The following is a 6,000-nucleotide window of genomic DNA, read 5'->3' on the forward strand; positions in this document are numbered from 1 at the left end:
TGCAGAGCAAACTGTAGTCGACAGCTGGTAAGGAATGCCCGAACCTGTGCAGGATCACCATCAAAGCGTTCAGGGCTGCCGACCTTGGGTTCTGGAGTAGTGGTGGTGAAGAATGGAGCAACAGAATCAGACATGTTCGGATCAGACTGATGTGGGGTAGGTGCAGCGGGCGGTGGCTGGTTGGAGAGCAGATTAGCGATCTCAGCCAATTGCTGTTGTTGTTGCTGAATCTGCTGCTGTTGTTGCTGGCTGAGCTGAAGCAAAGAGGACATGTCAGCAGCCATGCGGCTCACCTCTCCCTCAGTGGATTCCAGGCGTTGCATAGCGGAGGGTGTTTCGGGTCCTCTGCTGGGAGAACTGTGCGCTGGGTCCATGTTGGTCGGATCGTACTGTCAGGGGTCAGACAGAACGAGGACCACACGAGCGTCACAGTTCAAGATGTTTATTGAAGCTCCAGCAGAGGTCAGGAACGAGTCTTTATTCAGCAGAGGCACAGGCAGGGGTCAGGCGGAGATCGTGGTCAGGGCAGGTCAGGTCGTTGTGGCAGGTGGTCAGGACAAGGCAAAGGTACCGGCAGGGGTCAGGCGGAGATCGTGGTCAGGGCAGGTCAGGTCGTTGTGGCAGGTGGTCAGGACAAGGCAAAGGTACCGGCAGGGGTCAGGCGGAGATCGTGATCAGGGCAGGTCAGGTTCTGGAGTCAGAGTCGAGCTGTGGGCTGAAACAGAGAGCAGAGCTTCGTGCAGGCTTGCAGACGATCCGACAAGAGGCACTGAGTGGGGGAGGCTTATGTAGAGCAGGCAGGGCAGGTAATCATTGGCTGCAGGTGTGCAGAGTGTGTGTTGGAGGGAGCTGGGTGTGGGGTTGGCTGGCCAGGCAAAACAGAGGGAGAGACTCACCAGGAGGAAAATAGCATGGGGAGAATGGATCATGACACAACTCCACCCTCGGCCATCTCTGCCCTGTGATTGGCTGGCCACCAGTCCAGGGTGTGTACCCTGCCTCTTGCCCGAAGACAGTGGAATAGTTAAGCATATAAAGTAAGCCGGGTAAACAATAAAACTTTGATATAATTGTTTTATTTAAGAAATTAAATTTACAAATTTTAGTAAGAAATCGATTTTAGCCACTAAAAAATCTAAGGAGCCATCGGGGAGCCGGGTTGAGCCAAACTCTCACCACGCTGAGGAATTATTAATAATTTTGGCCTTTGGATTGTAAATAAGATATTTGCAGTGAAAGCACTGATTGGACGAGGGGTGGGTTAAGCGTCTTTAAAGGGACAGTTGGGATTTTTGGGACCCCCATAAGCAGTGAAGTCCTTCAACAGTGACCCACTCCCCACTTCTGGTGGGATTTGGGTGCCAGTTCCAGCTAGTTGCTGAGTACAGTTACTAAGTAAAGATTTTGGCTTCTTAAAAACAATATGCCTTCAAAAGCATCATACATTTGCATCACAAAAAATGCCTATTAGAAAAAATCAGACCTCACAAATGGCCCAGCGTTAGTTTATCTGCCATCGTATCACTCTGAATCACAATCAGACAAACTTTTTAAGACATGTTGGGTGAAGATTTACCTTGACATGTTTCCACTGTCATACACTTAAATGCAGCACAGTTAAAAATATATTGTGTTTTATCATGCTGAGCATTTTTTAGATATAGCAATAATAACACAGTAGAGGAGGACACTTGATCTCGGGGGGAGTCAGTATACTGTGTGTGTGCGTGTGAGACATTAATGAGAAATATTAATAAGAGAAAAGCAGCCAATGCAAAATGGTGACTTGTGCTTTGGGGGGGATATGTTCCTACAATATACAAAAAAATACAAAGCATACGTACAACAACAACTCTGCAAGACCAAGGACTGTTCAACAACAATTTATGAATGCATGTATTCTCATTTTATTTGCTCTTGTTATTCATGGCTTCTTTTTTATTCTTATTTTCATATTATTTTATATTATTTGTATTATATGTACATGTTTTCTTATTTTTCAATGCAGAAGCTGCCATTTTATTATGTCATTAATACATCATTTGTTTAAGTCCAGCCATGGGAGACATCCCAAGCCCGATGGCTGGGACGTTTAAAGGACATTAACCCAAATCAAATCATGCAAAATGAGGCATGAGGCAAAACTGTATTTATTATTATTTAATCTCTTTATTTTTAATCTTATTTTCTATCTCTATTCTTTTATGTGTTCTTATTTTATTTTGTTGTTCACTTGTCTATTTGATTACATATTTTCCACTTTTTAAAAACATTTTCTTTTCCTTCATCACTGCATAAACGATTGCTTTTATATCTATTGCACCATCTGCACCTTAACTATCCTTCTCTCTTCCTCGTGGGAAACATTTCATAATATTTCAAGACAGGAAGACATGGACAAAGGGTATCTGCTTGTTCCTAGTCCTTTTCGGATATACTGAATTGTGTAATCATATAATGTTCCTCGTCAACATGTATTACAAATAAAAATAAAATTAAAAAAATAATAATTTAATTAAAAAAATAAATAAAATGTAATTAAATTAAAAATAAAAAATAATTAATTACATTTAATTTAAATTTAAATTAAAAAATTAAACATTTTGAAATTATGAATTTGTGAGCACTCATGCACATCATGCTGCAATCGTTAAACATGTTTTAGAGCTACAAATAACCACATTTGCTTATATAACGGCAAGACAATAAGACGTAGTCGTGTCTTTCACTTATTAATATTTATTATTATTATCTATATTATTATTGTTATTGATAATATAATGCACTTTATGCTGCAAAGCATCCTTTTTCCTTCGGCAAAATCAGTGTGCTGTCCTTTCTTTAAGTGCTTAAACGTTCCACTTCCAAGCTTGAGTGGGCATCCAGGGTGACTGCTACAACACACACCCATAATAACATGCATGCAGAGCTAAAAAGTACATTGAAATGTGGGCTGCACACCCATTCCGGTAAAATAATCTGCAGACATACATGAACTTTACCTGCAAATCTGCACGGCACTCTTCCATATATATATACTGTATGACTCACAACCTGTGATAGTTAGTGTTTCCTGTGCGTATATATATACTGAATGAATACTGATATTCATATTGTAAAATGAATAAACAACTTAGAACCTTAACAGCGTGCAAATGTTCACCTGTTCTACCTTTGTCACTCCGACCAGCAACCTATTCAAAGCCCTTGTGCATCCCAATCATATCAATAAACACCTTCAACCATGCAACACTAAACATCACTCACTCCTGGTCTTCACATTCATGGGAAAATGAAGTCATCCCAACGTGGAGTCGTCAATGATTCTACTTTTGAAGTCTTCCCTCGCCAGGAAGAGACACATCACATGTTCCAACCTTTATTCTTTATTCTTCATCGGGTAGAAATGTTGAATGTTTGCATAGCTTTAGTAGCAGAGCAAGACTCCATCCACCTGATGCAAAAAACACACCCTTTAAAACCTGCCGCTATTGTTGCTGCAATGTGCGCATAAAACCGAGCCAGTGCGCCGTGCGTAACAGTACGTGACATGACCGAACACACACTTTTTAATGTATAAACATGGATACGAATTGTTAAAAGGTGCACAGGAGAACTCACGTAGGTTGTGAAGATCCTCCAGTCCAAGCGGTGATGTTGGTGAGGAGATCAGGAGCGGGGAAAGGAAATACAGTAGCTTGTTGTCCTCCTAGATCCTGTTTGGGCTGCACTCGTTGATTATTCTGACAAATAAAGTCATTTTTATTCTTATTGTGTTCTCGCGAAACACTTTATTAATAGTGTTTTTTCAGAGATATGGTTCTGCTCGAATCCACGGTGAGAAGAACAATCCAGTAGTTTGGGAAAGTCATCAAGTTTTCATATGTGGAGATGAAAAATAATCCAAGGAATCTTCTATGCTGACTTTTGTCCATCAACATGCTTCTTTACGGCGACATTCCACCTGCCATTTTCTCCTTTTTCATTCCTTACTCTTTAAGGGCGTCCTGGTGATGATAACTGGCAGGTAAAGTGAGCTTCTCTTTGTCCGAAATTAATTTAAAAAAACGTCTTTTTTTCCTCTGCATCTGTCCTTCCGTCTGCTTCTCTTCTCTGCTTTTTCCTCCTCTCCTCTCAGCATCACCGCCTCTTCTGACCACGCCCCCTCCTCGTTTTCATTGGCCTGCATTTGCATCACTGCCTGCTCTGACCACGCCCTCTCCTCGCCCTCATTGGCTTATCTTTGCATACAAGGAAGAAGAGACACAACACAATAATATCCCACACGTTATTCCACACAATAAACACACACTATTATTATGCAACATAATATTATTACACAAAAAAACGCTACACAACACAAGAAATACACACCATAGTATTATACACAAAAACATAATTATTACTATTATTACACACAAAATGAACATTATTTACATACAAGATAACATATTAAAAGTTTTATTATTACACAAAATGGAATTATTTAAAGCATATTTTTAAAAAATATACACAATAATTACACAGACAATGCACACATGATTATTACCTACAACATAGTGTATTATCATATCATATTACACAGCACAACATAACACACATTGTATTATTAGACACAATACCATTACACATAAAATACAATTACTACACAACATATTATTGCACACAATAATTTTTTTAAAATTTGAAAAATATTACATATTATTTTTACACAGCACAATATATCACGCACATTATAAAAACTACTCATATTATTATTACAAAACAAAATATATCACAGAATTATTGGTGACCTGTACTGATCCAGGGCCAGGAACCTCAGTGCAGACCCCGCCACAAACTGTTCAATCCCCTCCCCTCAGGTAGGCGCTGCATCGCACTTTACGCCAAAACCTCCAAACCTCCAGGCACAGAGACGTCACATGAATGTAAATCGTATTTATTGTTAATGTAAATATTTTATTTTAGTATTAATGCAGATAATGTCTTAATAAAGCTGATTCTTCAGCTTTCAGGATGAGGATGTTGAGTCCGAACGGGCTGTATCCTTGGCTGATCTGTGGTCACAAGGCAGTGTATGCCAGGCATGACAGTACCGCCCCAACTTGATAGAGGACACCAGTGGTTGGGTGGGAAGTCTTACTGAGCATGCATGGTCTGTGGAGCAAGTGGTACCTTTGCATCGGTCAAACTTGTACCAACTCGGGTGTGAGAGAATTTTGGTAAGGCCACCATTTTCAGCATCATTTTCAGTTGGCTCGCTGCAAACCGTCCGACCACTGCTCTGTCCACACTGAGGCCTACTGATATGAAATGGGGTTAGAATCCAGTGATGGAAGGACTACTTTAAGGCCCTTCTCTATCCCATTGACATACTAGTCATAGACAAAGCAAAGTCTGAGTTAGTGAAATAAACTCCTGAATGACAAAGTTCTGTGGGTGGATGAGTTTTGCCCTGAATTTGTTAACACTATAAATGTTGGCGGACTGCCTTGTTGACACATCACAACATTGCGTGGAAATCGAGAACAGTATCTTTGAATTGGCAGACGATGTGATGGACCCTTTTTTTTAAGAAGGATGACCGGACGTGGGCTGCACGGCGGTCGAGTGGTTAGCTCTCAGACCTCACAACGAGGAGTTCAATCCCACCCTCGGCCATCTCTGTGTGGAGTTTGCATGTTTTCCCGTGCATGCGTGGGTTTTCTCCGGGTACTCCGGTTTCCTCCCACATTCCAAAAACATGCTAGGTTAGCGACTCCAAATTGTCCATAGGTATGAATGTGAGTGTGAATGGTTGTTTGTCTAAATGTACCCTGTGATTGGCTGGCCACCAGTCCAGGGTGGCGACCCCGCCTCTCGCCCGAAGACAGCTGGGATAGGCTCCAGCACCCCCCGCAACCCTCATGAGGATAAGTTGTAGAAAATGAATGAATGAATGACCGGACGGTTGTATTACCGAGAAGGATATTTTTGTATGTGAAACCTCAGCTACAGAAA

The 6,000-nt window shown here is 41.2% G+C and overlaps 1 protein-coding gene across 1 annotated transcript in view; it reads right to left on the reverse strand.

The window, feature by feature from the left end:
• The window catches only part of brinp2 (bone morphogenetic protein/retinoic acid inducible neural-specific 2), a 151,434-nt gene extending 147,301 nt beyond the window's left edge, over positions 1-4,133 (reverse strand). Inside the window, exon 1 of the mRNA XM_058065287.2 lies at positions 3,622-4,133. The gene's annotated coding sequence lies outside the window, so the exon portion shown is untranslated. The remainder of the gene's footprint in view (positions 1-3,621) is intronic.
• Positions 4,134-6,000: the final 1,867 nt, after the last annotated feature.

This window comes from Doryrhamphus excisus, linkage group LG11, assembly GCF_037039965.1.
Source record: "Doryrhamphus excisus strain RoL-2023G ecotype Guam linkage group LG11, RoL_Dexc_Guam_v1.1, whole genome shotgun sequence".
Classification (NCBI taxonomy): domain Eukaryota; kingdom Metazoa; phylum Chordata; class Actinopteri; order Syngnathiformes; family Syngnathidae; genus Doryrhamphus; species Doryrhamphus excisus.